Source organism: Cannabis sativa, chromosome 1 (genome assembly GCF_029168945.1).
Source record: "Cannabis sativa cultivar Pink pepper isolate KNU-18-1 chromosome 1, ASM2916894v1, whole genome shotgun sequence".
Classification (NCBI taxonomy): Eukaryota; Viridiplantae; Streptophyta; class Magnoliopsida; order Rosales; family Cannabaceae; genus Cannabis; species Cannabis sativa.
The window spans coordinates 54,671,899-54,690,324 of NC_083601.1; positions in this window are offsets into that span (position 1 = coordinate 54,671,899).

The following is an 18,426-nucleotide window of genomic DNA, read 5'->3' on the forward strand; positions in this document are numbered from 1 at the left end:
GTGTGTTTTTCTTAAATTAATTTCAAAATATACGAATGAAAAATAATTCTATTTATTTTGAAATTAATTATGTTGCTAATCAATTTTATTAGGTTAAACTAATTTAATTAACGTAGTACAGTTATTCAAATCAGGCAAATGGGCCTTCACAGTTGGGGTTGTTCATGTGAGGGAGAGTTGGGTTCAGTATGTCGTACCCACTTCTATTGGCCCCCTAACTCTCACACAAGGCCCAAAAGAGAGGAATTTAACCTTAAAATGAACAACTGTTATTAATTGAATAGGCCCAAAAACTAAATAGACCTAAATAAAATCTATCATGGTGTGACATTTTATTTAGCAACCTAGTTCATCTTAATTAAAAATTAAATGAACAACCTATATGCATCTAAACATAAAGTAAACATATAGGCTCACACAGGAACACAGATTTGATGGATCCTATCATGTTACTAGGTCATACACAGATGAAAGAAGAATGTGTAAAATTTACCTGTTACAAATTATTTACTTATTGACAATTGAACCATAGGTTAAAATTAGATCATTGCATCTGTCAACAAGTTAACCATGGCAATTTAGATCAAGCAATAATAGGTTTTATAAAACTTACAAACAAGCTAAAACACATACTCATGCAACAAGTTGAGTTGGATAGTTGGATGTACGATTTATTTAATTTTAAATTAATTAATTTATTTAAAAAAATAAAAAATAATAAATATTAAAAAAATATTTTTGGTTTTTAAATAAAATAATTAAATAAATAAATATTTAAAATTAAACCTACAATTTTGAAAAAATTAGGTTTCAACTAACCTAAATATCATTTCAAAAAAATGTTAACTATCCTTTAAATTTCATGTTATTTTATAAATTAAATATTCAATAAAATAAAATGATAATTTAATATTCTTTTCTGATTTTATAATTTAATTTAAATAAAAAAAATAACAAAATTTAAAAGTTAGCATAATATCTTATTTCTATTCAAAATATCATGATTAAAATAATCTTATTTTAAATTTAAATAAGGTCAAATAATTTTTAAAAAATAGAATAATTTATAAAAATATTAATATCTGACCTTAAATTTAAAAATAAGATAAAATAATCAAATTTTAAAATTAAGATAATTAATTAAGCAAAAAAAAATAGATTTTTACCTAATTCAAATTCAAATTAACACTAATATCTTAAATTAATTTTAAAAAACTCAATTAATTTAATTCTGATAATTAGATTTAAAATATGAAAAGTGTAAATCAAAATACAAAACTACACAAAAAATCGAACGTTAATTCCATGAAATAGCATGAAAAATCGAAGAAAATCGAAAAAAAAAATGTGAGTTGTACGGATGGTATGCAGTTGCATACACATCCGCGCGCGCCCACTAGGTGATCAGCCGAGAAAACTCGGCGCAAGGGGTCCCTTGAATGATTTCTGCGAGCACAGTGAGGGATTCAGACATCCCTGGGCGTGTTACTCGGACAACACCTTGTTCGAACACGCACCTAACCGAGGGAATGGGTCATCCGCGCGCGTGGGATGAGGGTGATCACTCTATCCTTTTTCAAAACTTCAAAAAATCATAACTAATTCAAATAAAATCGAAATTAAGTTCTGTAAAAAAAATAAATTGCTTAATTTTTTCCAAACTATCCAACAAAAATAATTCCAGAAATTAAAATTCAATTAATTTTCATAAAATTTCACAAGCATCAATCAATCATGATATAACACACAGATCAACATGAAACCATCCAAATCACACACAAATCGTTTTAAGTCCAAATTTCTTGAAAGTAAATCAATTACCATGGCTCTGAGGCCAGTTGTTAGAAATATTTTACCAGGATCTTAGATTGACTAACAAGTATGTTGTTTAACATAATCTTGATTACTTTCCACTGTGCTGACGACACAATAAACAAGAATATAAATGTGAAAAAGGGTTTGGATGAATTTATAAATCAAATAGACAAGTAATTGATAACATGAACCAAATAACACACAAATGAGTGAAAAATACTTCTGTTTTTTTATTGATATTTAAAGAATAAAGATTACATTGAAATGGAGTTTTATTTAGGGCATAAAACCCAACATTACCGTTTCACCCCTCAATGTATTTTGATCCTTAAAACACTTAGCTACCTGTAAATGATGTTTTATTGAACTAAAATATAATCACTAAAACAAGAGCTCTTCCATTTACATCTATTTAGCCAAGCTCGAAGGAAATCATCATTTAACTTCTAAATACCTATAGAAGCTATAGATTCCATATTTATGTTTAGCGCTCCCACTCAATCATACTATCATGTTTCCAAAATGTACGTATCACCCTGACCAAAAATTAGGCTTAACTAACAAATCAAAGAACATGAATAGCACTCCTGAGATTGAGCCTAAGCATTTCAGGATTAAGATCTTTTGATCTAAGATCAACTAGTGATATTGACTTGGAAAGATACAACGGTAAGTATTATATTATCTTAACCAAGATATATATCGGTCCAGTCCAATGTATACTCCATACATTCGAAGCTAGTATACTTTGTCAATATTCTGGAAAGAACATAACACTCATGCAAAGTGAAAGTACACTTCATCTCTGATTACCACATCAATGTAAATCCAATGCACTGATGAAACAGGGACTTTGTCTTTCGAATCATATAATCACAATCACATTCCACTGTGTTGACATCATTGTAATTGTCAATGACTATATATATGTTCTGGACTTAACAGATTTTGTATATATATTAAACCATAAACATGAAAACAACATGTAAACATAAATGACTTCTAATCTTTTATTGATAACAAAACATATTAGATTGTAATGGGTTTAATTTAGGGCATAAAATCCCAACAGTTTAGTCTAGCCAAAACTTCACTACACCATTTCACCCTGTTTGAAGGAGTCAAAAACAAGTTATACCCTGCAGAAATAGAGTAGTTTTGTCTCTGAAAAGCTTCAGCATCTGTTAAAATTCGAATTTGATCTTTGAGGGCTATCATCTTTTTCCAATACCAACTAGAGTGTACTGAAGCTGAGCAGCTCCACCACTCTTGGTCACTGATATACACAATATGAACCCACCTTAGCCATAGACTCTCTTGTGTATTTGAGATGGCCCATATGTATTTGCACATGGCAGCATTGTTCCACTGCTTCAAGTTCTTGATTCCCAACCCACCGGAGACTTTAGGTTGACAAATATTTCTCCATGCAATCGACCCTGCTCCATGAAATACAGCCTGCCCTTTCTAAAGAAATGCCCTACAAATGGCTTCGATGGATCTCAGAACTTTCTTTGGCAATATCATCATTTGACTCCAATAAGCCTGCATAGCAATTAACACAGAGTTTATTAGCGTGATTCTTCCAGCAAAAGAGAGATTCCTGGAACTCCAGCTTTTAATTCTAGAAGTCATTCTTTCTGCTAGCAATTCACACTCTTTTCCACATATCTTTTTTCCACAAATGGGGATCCCCAAGAAAGTGAAAGGCATATCTTGCTTCTGAAACCAGAGAGTTGTATAATGCGATTCACAACCACTTGATGCAAGTTACTCCAATAAATTGCAGTTTTAGATGCATCCTGTAAAGACCGCTTAGTTTAATTTGGAAATTAGCAGTTAATCATGATTAATTATGAAAATTATTTATAGCTATTTAAATAATTTATTATACTGTTATTATTGAATTCAGAGATGCATTTTTATGTCATGTAGTAGTTTGCATAATTTTGCATTCTGGTGCCCGGTATTTTGGAACTCGGTGTTTGGCTCAGTAAAAATCACAACTTAGTATGTTAGTAGTTTGGGGCGGTTTATTAGACATTGGGAATGTCGAGAATGGCCTGGAATTTAGAATTTCCCAAAAATACCCCTTTAGTGTGATTTATGTTATTTTAGTGTGGAGGGGCAAAATGGTCTTTTTGCCCCAATGATGTTTTGTCTTTTAGTGATTTTATTAATTGAAAAATAAAGGTTTATTTAGTTAATTGTTGGCTGAAGTAAATAGGAATAGGTGTCTTTTAATTCCATTTTCTCATTTCAAAATTACAAAGTTAGGAAAATAGAAAAGTTTCAAAAACCATTCCCTCTTTTCCTCTCTCTTTCGGCTGGGTGTGTGTGTGCAAGAAGCTGGATATTTTCTTTGATTTTCAAGCTGTTTTTGGGTGATTCTAAGCTCTAGGTAAGCCTTGTAACTTGCTCTTTAGTTTTCTTAATTTTCAAGAAAAGATGATGATGCATGCATGAATTTTTGGTTGTTGTTGCTGCTGTGTTTTGTTGATAATTTCTGAGATGTAAGCATGTTAATTTGAAGTTATTTAGGCTGTTAGTAATGCATGTTAATTGCTTTGTTTCAAGTTTGGAATTTTTAGCTCAAAAATATGGTTTTCAAAGAGAAATGTCTTGAATCATTCTTTGTGATGTTGTTGATGTTTGTTACTGTTTTCAGAGGCTATTCTAAGCATGTTTAAGTAAGTTTAGATTGATTTGATTGCATGTTAGCTAGGTTTGCTCAAGTTTGAGTTTAGAACTCAAAGCTTGAGCTTTAATGGTGATTTTCGATTATGTACAATCTGGGTGGTTTTGATGCCTTGGAAATGTTATTTGGGTTATATGGAGTAGGTCTGGAAGGTTTGAATTGATTTGGAGTTGATTTGAGCAAGATATGAATTTTTGAGTTTGCTGCCTGCGAGGAACCGGAATTCCAGTTGTGCATCCGCAATTCCGGATGGGGTTCTGAATTTTCCCAGAACCGGAATTCCGGTTGGGCAACCGGTCTACCGATTGGGGAAAATTCAGGGACCCTAGTTTTCCTCGTTTCTATGTTTTGGCGGTATTGCCATGCTTTTTGTCGATAGGGAAACTTTTAGTTCCTAGTTTAAGTCCCCGGGAAGTGATTTAGCGTGTCACTTATAGTGTTGTGATTTTTATGGTTTAGGAGCCTGTAATCCGTCACAGCTTAAGTTCCAAATCGGGTTGACCGGCACACCTGAATTCGGAATCCAGGTAAGATTAGTATAACAGTATGCATATGTAGATTACATGTTTAGCGTGCATGTAGGAAGCCTGTTAGATTACATTAGTTATGTATGTTGGCTTGGAACCATCCAACCCTGTCACGTCGGTACAGGCTGGAGTATGACCAGCAGCCGGAGTATGACCAGTTCGACCGATCAGGCTGACACTTAGGTTGGTGGTTCCGTACTATTGACGTATCCCGTCGGTACGGTGGAGTATGACCAAGCGGCGGAGTATGACCGGCTCGACCGATCAGGCGGATCGTAACACGTCGGTACAGCCGGAGTATGACCAGCAGCCGGAGTATGACCGGTTCGACCGATCAGGCTGTTACTTGTCAATAGTACCGTCCCTATGAACGTTCAGAACTCAGTACCGTGTTGGACACGGCAGTAGTGGGACTCAGTATCGTGTTGGACACGGCAGTTAGGGTTATGATCAGGGGTATGGGCGTTTGATCATGACCGGGATTTATGTATGAGTATTATTATGCTTTTCTTACTGAGTCTGTTTACTCACAGTTCTACGTTTATGTGTAGGTAAAGGCAAGGCTAAAGCTGATGGACCGTGAACGAGCTCATGAAGATTGTACATGTCGGGGCGGTTAGGCCTGGAGCGTACGATCCTCGGGACAGCAAGGCTGATTTTTGTAACCAGTCGCTAGGCGACATTTATTTTGTATAAACAGTTAACTTTTGTAAATGATTTTGTAATCGGGATCCCGAGTCTTTTGTAATTATATTTTACAAGTTTAATTAAAAAGCAAAAATTTTAATTAATCACGTTTTCCATAAACCTCATTGATTAGCAACGAGCTGCACAGCAAGTTTAAAAATCACGTAATACGCCTATGTTAGTTAGGGTGTTACAATTTGGTATCGTAGAAATTTCTGTGTTGTCTTCCGAAGATCGTCACGACATGTACAATCATCATCAGCAGTTAGCTCGTTTCACGGTTCAGTAAGCCTTTATTGCTTTAGTAGTTTATTTATTTATTTATGAAAAAGAAAAAGCCTGTTAGGAAGCATGTTTGTAGCCTGATAGTAGAATAGGCGCATGTTTCGTTTTTAATTTCCAAATTAAGCGGCATTAGTAAGCTCTCCTTGAATACGACCTGATATGCCAACTCTTGGTTTCGCAGGCGGTTCTAACTAGATGGACGCCAGGCGGACTACCAGGAGTCAGGGTAACTCAGTGGAGTCGAATCAAGGTCAGGGAGCTAAGTTTCCCCCGCCAGTCAGGGGCCGAGGTAGAGGTCCCCAAGGCAGGGCTCGTGGTCGGGGTAATGTGAACCCGCCACAGGCTGCCCAGGCTCCCCCAGCCGATCAGGGAGCCCAGAATTGGGAGGTTCAGTTTGCGGAAATGCAAGCCCGGATTGAAGAGCAAGACCTCGAGATTCAGAGGTTGAGACAGCAGGGTGCTCCTGCAGCTCCGGTGTCAGTAGTTCCAGTGGCACCTGCTCCTGCTGCCCAGGCCGTGATAATGGTGGCAGCCAATAGATTGGAACCTTTGTATGAGCGGTTCCAGAAGCAAGCACCTCCAGTTTTTCTGGGAGGACTAGACGTAATGAAAGCCGAATAGTGGTTGACCGTGATCACCAAGATTCTGAACTTCATGGGTGTCACCGGTAATGATAGAGTGGTGTGTGCCACTTTCCAGTTCCAGGAGGACGCTCTGGTCTGGTGGGACATGGTGTCTCAGATTCACGATGTCACCACCATGACCTGGGAAAGGTTTCAGGAACTCTTCAACGCCAAGTACTATAATGAGGCGGTCAGAAGCACCAAGAGGAAAGAGTTCGCTCACCTGACCCAGCGTGAGAACATGAGCGTGACCGAGTATACTACTCAGTTTGATCGGTTGGCGAGGTTAGCCTCGAGAATTGTGCCGACCGATTTCAGCAAGAAAGAGAAGTACCTAGATGGGTTGAATGCGAAGATCAAACACGATTTGATGATCACCACGGACGACAACACAACCTATGCTCAGATGGTGGAGAAGGCACTGCGAGCTGAGGGCGCAGTTGGGTGTATGTCAGAGTCAGCTAGTACTCCGACGAGTGGCGGGGCTCCTACCCCTCCTGCATCAGGCTTTAGCAGGGGGAGTAGTGGTTCGGCCATTGATCAGAGGAAGAGAGCACCCACAGCATCCGGTGGCTCGAGTCAGAACAAGAGGTTCCGGGGGAACCAGAATAGAGGTAGTCGTTCCGGTGGTACTGAGACCCGATTTTCCTATCCCGAGTGCCCTAGCTGCAAAAGGCACCATCGGGGTGAGTGCAAAGGTCAGGGATGCTTTCACTGTGGCATGCCCGGACACTTCAAGAGGGACTGTCCCCAGCTCCGATCAGAGGCACCGAGAGCTCCAGTGATACCCACTCCAGCCAGGGTGTTCGCCATCACTCAGGCTGATACAGATGCCAGCCCATCAGTTGTGACAGGTCAGCTTTCTGTTAATAACTCGCTTTACTCAGTACTGTTTGATTCTGGGGCTACACATTCTTATGTGGCAGCCAGAATCTTTAGTAAATTGGATAGACTGTACGATAGTTATGAATCAGGGTTTGGAACCCTATTACCTGGCGGAGAATTGGTTATCTCCAACAGGTGGATTAGGTCTATGCCGATCAGGATAGATGGTAGAGAGTTAAGTGCTGATTTGATAGAGATGGGTTTAGTAGAGTTCGATATTATTTTAGGAATGGATTTCCTATCTAAATATTCAGCGAGCATTGATTGTAAAAGGAAGATGGTGATCTTCCAACCGGAAAGTGAAGAACCATTTGTGTTTGTTGGTTCAGTTCAGGGATCTCGGATCCCGGTGATTTCGGCCATGTCAGCTAAAGATTTATTGCATGGCGGTTGTTTAGGGTTTCTGGCCGTGGTGGTGGACACCACTCGGCCAGATACCATTCGGCCAGAGGACATCAAGGTGGTTCGGGAATTTTTGGATGTTTTTCTCGAAGAACTTCCAGGGTTACCACCTCAACGGGAGATTGACTTCGTGATAGATTTGGCACCAGGGGTGGAACCGGTTTCCAAAGCCTCCTATAGAATGGCTCCAGCTGAACTTAAGGAATTAAAGATTCAGCTCCAAGGGTTGCTTGACATAGGGTTTATTCGGCCCAACGTGTCACCCTGGGGAGCTCTGGTTTTATTTGTCAAGAAGAAAGATGGATCTATGAGAATGTGCATCGACTACAGAGAATTGAACAAGCTGACGGTGAAGAATAAATATCCATTACCTAGGGTCAATGATTTGTTCGATCAGCTTCAAGGGAAGACGGTCTTTTCTAAGATTGATCTCCGTTCGGGTTATCATCAGTTGAGAATCCGAGAGGAGGACATTCCGAAGACGGCTTTCCGCACTAGGTATGGACATTACGAATTCCTGGTTATGTCATTCGGACTAACCAATGCTCTTGCAGCATTTATGGACTTGATGAATAGAGTATTCAAGGATTTCCTCGATATCTGTGTGATTGTGTTTATCGACGACATCCTCGTGTACTCTCAATCAGAAGAGGAGCATGAATTACATCTTCAGATGGTACTGCAACGGCTTCGGGAACACAAGCTTTATGCCAAGTTCAAGAAATGTGAATTTTGGTTATCTCAGGTGTCCTTCCTAGGGCACATTGTGAGCAAAGATGGGATCAAGGTAGATCCCGGGAAAATCGAATCCGTCAGGGATTGGCCAAGACCGAAGACAGTGACAGAGATCAGAAGCTTCTTGGGTTTAGCTGGGTACTACCGTAGGTTCGTGGAAGGGTTCTCTAAAATTTCAATGCCCCTAACTGAGCTTACAAAGAAGAATCAGCGACTTATTTGGTCAGACAAGTGCGAAGCTAGTTTTCAGGAGCTGAAGCAGAGGTTGATTACCGCTCCAGTGCTAGCTTTGCCTTCAGACAGCGAGAAGTTTGTAGTTTATTGTGATGCATCCAGACAGGGTCTGGGGTGTGTGTTGATGCAAGCCGATCGGGTCATCGCTTATGCCTCCCGTCAGTTAAAGGATTATGAACAGTGATACCCGACTCATGATCTAGAGTTGGTCGCAGTGGTTTTCGCACTGAAGATTTGGCGGCATTACCTTTACGGAGAAAGGTGTGAAATCTATACCGACCATAAAAGTCTCAAGTATTTCTTTACTCAGAAAGATTTGAAAATGAGACAGAGACGTTGGTTGGAATTAGTGAAAGATTACGACTGTGAGATCCTCTATCACCCTGGGAAGGCCAATGTAGTGGCCGATGCCCTGAGCAGAAAGGGTCCCGGGCAAGTGGCTAGTATGGTTCAGATCTCACCTCCGCTAGCAGAGGATATGGTTAGATGCAGCATTGAGTTTGTGGTAGGTCAGCTTCACAACTTAACGCTACAATCTGATCTGCTGGAAAGAATAAAAGTCGCTCAGATGACAGATCCAGAGTTAGTGAAGATCAGAGATGAGATGTTGGCTGGTCAAGCCAAGGACTTTTCAGTGTCAGACAGCGGGATGCTTTTGTATAAAGCTAGGGTTTGTGTTCCGAATAGTGTGGAACTTAGGAATGAGATCTTTGAGGAGGCTCATTCTACCCCGTATTCTCTGCATCCCGGCACCACTAAGATGTACCAAGATTTGAAACCGTACTTCTGGTGGAGCGGTATGAAGAAGAATTTGGTAGAATTCGTATCGAGATGCCTCACTTGTCAGCAGATTAAGGCTGAACATCAAAGACCAGCAGGGTTGTTGTAGCCTCTAACCCTACCAGAATGGAAGTGGGAAGATATCACGATGGATTTTGTGGTCGGGTTACCTAGGACCACGGGTTTATTTGATTCCATCTGGGTAGTGGTGGATCAATTTACGAAATCTGCTCATTTTCTGCCGGTTAGAACAACATTTACAGTGGATCAGTTGGCAGAGTTGTATGTCAGAGAGATTGTAAGACTTCACGGGGTACCGAAGTCTATAGTTTTGGACAGGGATCCGAAGTTCACCTCCAAATTTTGGTAGAGTTTGCAGCGAGCAATGGGTACAAAGCTGAAATTTAGTACAGCATTCCATCCTCAGACAGATGGTCAGTCCGAAAGGACAATTCAGATATTGGAGGACATGTTGCGAGCCTGTGTTATGGATTTTGAAGGCTCATGGAATAAGTGTCTACCGTTGATAGAATTTTCTTACAACAACAGTTATCAGAGTACGATAGGGATGGCTCCCTACGAACTGTTATACGGTAGGAAATGTAGATCTCCCATCCACTGGGATGAGACAGGGGAGAGGAAATACCTAGGTCCAGAGTCAGTGCAGCGGACCAATGAGGCAATAGAGAAGATAAAAGCTAGAATGCTTGCCTCACAGAGTAGACAGAAGAGTTATGCAGATCCGAAACGCAGAGATGTTGAGTTCCAAGTAGGGGACCATGTGTTTTTACGGGTATCTCCGATGAAGGGGATCAAACATTTCGGGAAAAGAGGCAAGTTATGCCCTAGATTTACAGGACCTTTCGAGATTCTCGAGAAGATAGGTCAAGTGGCATACCGGTTAGCATTGCCTCCGGCTTTATCAGCAGTTCACAACGTATTCCATGTCTCGATGTTGAGAAAATACGTTTCAGATCCCTCTCATATACTCAGTTATGAGAGCCTTGAGCTGCAGCCAGACATGACTTATGAAGAACAGCCAGTGCAGATCCTGGATGGAAAGGATAAAGTCCTTCGGAATAAGACCATAGCATTGGTCAAAGTTCTCTGGAGAAACAGCAAGGTGGAGGAAGCCACCTGGGAACTAGAGTCAGATATGAGAGCTCAATATCCAGAGTTATTCAGGTTAGATTTCGGGGACGAAATCCTTTTAAGGGGGGAATAGTTGTAAAGACCGCTTAGTTTAATTTGGAAATTAGCATTTAATCATGATTAATTATGAAAATTATTTATAGCTATTTAAATAATTTATTATACTGTTATTATTGAATTCAGAGATGCATTTTTATGTCATGTAGTAGTTTGCATAATTTTGCATTCCGGTGCCCGGTATTTTGGAACTCGGTGTTTGGCTCAGTAAAAATCACAACTTAGTATGTTAGTAGTTTGGGGCAGTTTATTAGACATTGGGAATGTCGAGAATGGCCTGGAATTTAGAATTTCCCAAAAATACCCCTTTAGTGTGATTTATGTTATTTTAGTGTGGAGCGGCAAAATGGTCTTTTTGCCCCAATGATGTTTTGTCTTTTAGCGATTTTATTAATTGAAAAATAAAGGTTTATTTAGTTAATTGTTGGCTGAAGTAAATAGGAATAGGTGTCTTTTAATTCCATTTTCTCATTTCAAAATTACAAAGTTAGGAAAATAGAAAAGTTTCAAAAACCGTTCTCTCTTTTCCTCTCTCTTTCGGCTGGGTGTGTGTGTGCAAGAAGCTGGATATTTTCTTTGATTTTCAAGCTGTTTTTGGGTGATTCTAAGCTCTAGGTAAGCCTTGTAACTTGCTCTTTAGTTTTCTTAATTTTCAAGAAAAGATGATGATGCATGCATGAATATTTGGTTGTTGTTGCTGCTGTGTTTTGTTGATAATTTCTGAGATGTAAGCATGTTAATTTGAAGTTATTTAGGCTGTTAGTAATGCATGTTAATTGCTTTGTTTCAAGTTTGGAATTTTTAGCTCAAAAATATGGTTTTCAAAGAGAAATGTCTTGAATCTGTTGCTGTGATGTTGTTGATGTTTGTTACTGTTTTCAGAGGCTATTCTAAGCATGTTTAAGTAAGTTTAGATTGATTTGATTGCATGTTAGCTAGGTTTGCTCAAGTTTGAGTTTAGAACTCAAAGCTTGAGCTTTAATGGTGCTTTTCGATTATGTGCAATCTGGGTGGTTTTGATGCCTTGGAAATGTTATTTGGGTTATATGGAGTAGGTCTGGAAGGTTTGAATTGATTTGGAGTTGATTTGAGCAAGATATGAATTTTTGAGTTTGCTGCCTGCGAGGAACCAGAATTCCGGTTGTGCATCCGGAATTCCGGATGGGGTTCTGAATTTTCCCAGAACCGAAATTTCGGTTGGGCAACCGGTCTACCGGTTGGGGAAAATTCAGGGACCCTAGTTTTCCTCGTTTTTATGTTTTGGGGGTATTGCCATGCTTTTTGTCGATAGGGAAACTTTTAGTTCCTAGTTTAAGTCCCCGGGAAGTGATTTAGCGTGTCACTTATAGTGTTGTGATTTTTATGGTTTAGGAGCCTGTAATCCGCCGCGCAGTTAAGTTCCAGTCAGGTTGACCGGCACACCTGAATTCGGAATCCAGGTAAGATTAGTATAACAGTATGCATATGTAGATTACATGTTTAGCGTGCATGTAGGAAGCCTGTTAGATTACATTAGTTATGTATGTTGGCTTGGAACCATCCAACCCTGTCACGTCGGTACAGGCTGGAGTATGACAAGCAGCCGGAGTATGACCGGTTCTACCGATCAGGCTGACACTTAGGTTGGTGGTTCCGTACTATTGACGTATCTCGTCGGTACAGGCTGGAGTATGACCAACAGCCGGAGTATGACCGGTTCGACCGATCAGGCAGATACTGTAACACGTCGGTACAGGCAGGAGTATGACCAGCAGCCGGAGTATGACCGGTTCGACCGATCAGGCTGTTACTTGTCAATAGTACCGTCCCTATGAATGTTCAGAACTCAGTACCGTGTTGGACACGGCAGTAGTGGGACTCAGTATCGTGTTGGACACGGCAGTTAGGGTTATGATCAGGGGTATGGGCGTCTGATCATGACCGAGATTTATGTATGAGTATTATTATGCTTTTCTTACTGAGTCTGTTGACTCACAGTTCTACGTTTATGTGTAGGTAAAGGCAAGGCTAAAGCTGATGGACCGTGAACGAGCTCATGAAGATTGTACATGTCGGGGCGGTTAGGCCTGGAGCGTACGATCCTCGGGACAGCAAGGCTGATTTTTGTAACCAGTCGCTAGGCGACATTTATTTTGTATAAACAGTTAACTTTTGTAAATGATTTTGTAATCGGGATCCCGAGTCTTTTGTAATTATATTTTACAAGTTTAATTAAAAAGCAAAAATTTAATTAATCACATTTTCCATAAACCTCGTTGATTAGCAACGAGCTGCACAGCAAGTTTAAAAATCACGTAATACGCCTATGTTAGTTAGGGTGTTACACATTCGGACACAAGCCAGATGCAAGAGATAAAGTTTTAAGTGCCTGCAACATGTAGAGAATACTCCTAAAGTCTCCATGGCAAAACCAAAGCACATCATCAGCAAAAGTTAGGTGATTAAGTTTGAGGTCATGGCACCTATCATGAAACTTGAAATCCTCTCTCTCCCCAATCTTTCTCATGAGCCTAGATAGATACTCCATATATGCTCAATACAAACAATAGGGGAGGCATAGGATCTCCTTGCCTAATCCCCCTCTTAGCTTCAAAGAAACCATGTAAGGATCCATTAAACATCAGAGAAAATTTGGGAATAGTAACACAGTTCATTACCAGCTGGATGAACTTCTTAGGAAAGTTTAAACCTATTAGCATCTCTTCTAGGAAACCCCACTCAATTGTGAATTTAATTAAATATTAGTATACTGTTAAAATACTTTATTAAACCAATGAGATAATCACATTTTATCAATGAAAATATTTTGTATATATTTCCAGGGGCGGACGTACACTTTAATATACAGGGACCATGGCCCCCACAATATATTATATACTTATAACTTTATAGGATAATTGAGTTTCTTTTGATAACTTGTATATGGTGACCTTGTTTGACAAAGTCAAACATAAATTATGAATATGATATATGCTATAGGTTTTTACTTTTATTTATTTATTTTTATAAAAATCTATTTGTTTCTTTTATTCTCTTTTAACATAATTAATTTCCTTTTTAGTAATATTAATTTACTTTGCAAGATATGCTTAATTGTTTATAATGTTAGACATTTATTTGTATAGACTAAAACATACATGATTATGAATAAAGTGCGGAATTAATAAATCATATATGCACTATAATTTAAGGATCGAAATACCTCCAGCCATTGAATCTTTGAGCTTTAGTCCCACATAAGCATGATCTGCAAAAGAAACCGATTGATGTGGGTAATCGGGCTTCCTTGCTCTCTCAACTCTCTTTAGATGGAATTTTGTTGTTATGAACAGAATGAGTGAGGAGCTCGGGGACCGAGACCCTATATTTATAGGTAAGATACTCCATCAGTATCTGTGCCACATTAATTGTCAGACTATTTTGACAATTAATTCAGGAAATCAAATCCGGCAATGAATATAGAAATCTGACCATATATAGAATATTACATAATTGATTTTGTCCAGATTCAATGAATATAAAATATTCATTTATCAGAAAATCAATTATTTATTTATTTCCTTAAATAGAAATGTATTTCTTTAAATAGAAATATATTTCCTTTAATAAAAAATATTCTTATATTCTCCCACTTGGTCAGCATTTAGACTAAAACATTCAAACCCAAACGTTCCTCATTATATAATAAACATACGAATCATAGCAACATGTCCTCATTATAAGTCGAGTATTATCTTCCATGTATTACGATATATTTATTATATAACAATGTACTCTATGTGGCAATGTACTTAAGCGAATAAACCCTAACCCTTATGTTTATTCAGGTCCTCTTACGATAATTTTCTCAGATGAAATTAAGGTGCACATAAATATGAGAAAATATCGAAATTAGAGTTTCATTGAATAATTTTTGGTTGTACAAATAAAAACTGCATGTAGGTTAACTGAATCCCATATTTACTTTAAGATCCTTGAATTTGTGTTGCGGCATGCCTTTAGTCAAGGATATATGCGATCACCCAATTCAGTTTGCGTGATTAATGACCACTTATCACGCCTTTTTATGGCTAAATACTTAATGTCGATATGCTAGCTTCGACCAGTACTCTTAGAGTTATTAGCCATAAATATTGTAGCTGAATTTATCGCAAAATTTTCTTAATGGCCTAATGAAACTGTAATTCTGAACTCTAGGCCTACGATGAAACTCTATAATACATCATACGAGATGTATCCTCAAAACAATAAATGAATGTGACTTTTATAGTGGAAATAACAATCAAGATTCTCCACAATATAATCTTACTGGTAATCTTAAGGTTGTAATAAAATATTGATTTACGTGAATCAATACAACCAGTGAAGTACGTTAGAATCTGATTGGTTAACTATATTTCCAGATGGTCAATTCATCTTAACAAAATATGTATGAATATAATTTTTAGTATCTTAAAGACACCTCATCACTTTGTATGAAAAATAAAGTGGTCTTAACTTTAGTTATTCTGATACTACTTAACGATCCTGAAACAAATGTAATGCAATGTCTTATTCAGACTCTTAGGCTTACATTAGACTTCTAAAATAGAAGCAAATGAATGTTTTTAATTTATTCTCACTCCAGATCATTTTTCAGATGCTGGTTCGAGTGGAATTTATCACACTTAAAAATAAAAGTTATATCAGATGAATAATACATAATTTTATTTAATCAGAGATGTTGTGGCTACTTTCTAATTAATTAAAATTATATATATTATTTATATTCCTTATCTCAAAATAATAATTTGAGATATGAATTATTTCAACTTATATAGAAAACTTTTATCATCATTTGCAAGTAACATATTGTCTACGTATAAAACAAATATTACTCCCACTAACCTTCTGGTATATAATTATTTCCATAATTCTCTTTTCAAATCTAAAGGAAAAGATGATATAATACCAATTTGTGAGATGTTTGTTTTAATCTATAGGTAGACACCTTAAGCTTGCATATGTTCACCACTATTAGAGGAAAAATTTATGGTAGTCTATATACCTTCTCCTCTAGTTCACTGTTGGGATTGATTAATGAATTGAAACGAGCAACAAATGTCAAGGTCTATAATAGAATCATTTATATAAACAAGTGAGAATGTAAATCTCCTTTGTTATTGATTCTTATTTCAAAATGAACTTCTTAGCAATGAATACTTTTATATCTTTATGTTTCTCAATGTTGCCTAATCAATATTATTGGTGAAAAAACTTATGCTTAATTAATGTTCTTCACCCCATTAGGCAACTTTACTAAAGATAAAACTTTATTGCTCTTTAAGATATTCATTTCTTCATTCATGGCATATTGTACTACAACTTCAATTCTTTATCATCCTATAATTTAATTTGTGTCTCAAATTAATATTGTAGTTGAACTCTTATTGTACAAAATGTAATCACTAGAAAACATTGATCTTATTGTTCTAATAAGTCATCTTAAGGATGGACCAACAAACTCTTAAAAGAGCAAATGGTTCAATATGCACGTTATTTTGGAAAATATAAGCAATTACTAAATAACATAACTTATTAGAATTTTACCAATGACTTGTAGATTATTATGATTAGTTATGAATTCTCAATAACCATTAACCTTAAGGGTTGTTGTGAATCATAATTAATCTAACACTTGAGGTGGAAGTTTGAGAAAATATGAATGATCTTTCTCAGAAACTAGGTTCCTAGATTGATCACTCCCACTGATCAAGTTAATTCTCAATTCCACAGTTCTAGTGTTGTCAGATGGATAATAAAATATGTAACCCTTAAACCTTATAGCTTTTCAAATGAAATATGCTCATTTATGGTTTTGGGCCCAGATCTTTTCTTTGACAATTGTACTCTAACTATATATGGGTATTTATAAAATGTGTACATGTCATCCAGTCGGTTTTTAACCTTATCACAACTCAAAATATGTTTGAGAAACAACTTTGGTTAGAACACGATTCGATATGTACACCCCATTGAAGAGTATCAATAGACAAATATTTAGGAAAGTTTGGAGTTGGCTATGTAGGCTCCACCCCATGTCCAAAAAATGCTTAGTTTCTTAAATCTGTCACACACTATAATTTGGGTGTACCAAGCATATGTATCGGGCAATGAACCCATGCTTTTAAAGAAACTTTGCAAATGCACTGGGAGTTTATCAATACTCACGAATTTTGATGTAATATTCTCCATTTTATTTTTGATCTCACTATCTTAATATGCAAAATGCACTATTTCTCTACTTAAGATTTAAATGTCTTTAAAACATATAAATCTATACTTTTGTAGAAATATAATTTATGTGAGTAATCATTAAAAAATGAGATGCAAATTTTGAGTCCATGTCTTCAAAATTAATTGACTTGTATGATTTCTAATATGATAGAATTCTAATATGCACCGATTTTGACTTGTTGGAATACAAATTCTTAATGAATTCCACACAAGTTCTAAATAAAGTTAGTAAAATCAAATGTAATGAATATCTCCACCATTTACTAACATTTATTCTATTTATGGAGATATATATGTTCCATAATTTTTGGTGCTATAATGTATAAGAATTCTTATTAATAACACATTTCTTATTGTCAGATTGAACTTGCATATCTTTATGAGTGACATCATTTTGTAGTAAAGACCTCTAAATGTGTCTAAATCAAGTTTCAATAGAATCTTGGAACATAAAGGTCTTTGCTAATTATAAAACAAAGCCACTACTAAATTGCTTGTTCCTTAAACTTCTAAATGTGAGAACTTATCTTGTTTGTGGATAAGATTTGCTCACAATTACTGACTTTCTTAGGTTTATTTGTAAACCTTGCAAGAAATTATGAATGTGGAATAACAATCTAAAATAATCCACTATGTGCTAATAATCACATTAACTATATTAGAATGAATTCATACACAATAAATTAAAAATTTATTGGTTATAATAAAGTGTGATTTATTTTTCTTAATTATATACAGTAAAAACTGTATATGCTAGATGAAGTTATCAGAATAATTTTTGAAAATTTCTACTGGTATGGAAGAAATTTATGAATAGTGATGTAATAAAATTACATATATAGTTTTGAGGTTTAAATGAATCATGTTTCACCAATGAATAAACATGCTTAAATATGAAATCTTATTAAACAAAAATTGCCTGTGGGCTAAAATTTTAATTTAATAAGATTAGTTTTAGATGTAGATTATGATAGATTTACACAATTTATGAAAAAACTTAAAGTTTAATATTTCTATCTCAATGAAAGGTATGAAACACTTATAAATGTTTCAAAATTTTATACTTTATGATAAAATTATTAAATTAAATCTACATAATTTCCTGTGGGATAAATTAAGAGAATTTAATTTAATATATTAATTATGTAAATATAATAAAATCCATGTAGGGTAAGATTATTATGCTCACATAATTCATGTCCATTATGTGATCTTGATCCACTTAATGTATATAATTTTATATAATTAAGGATGCTGTGGCTACTCCCTA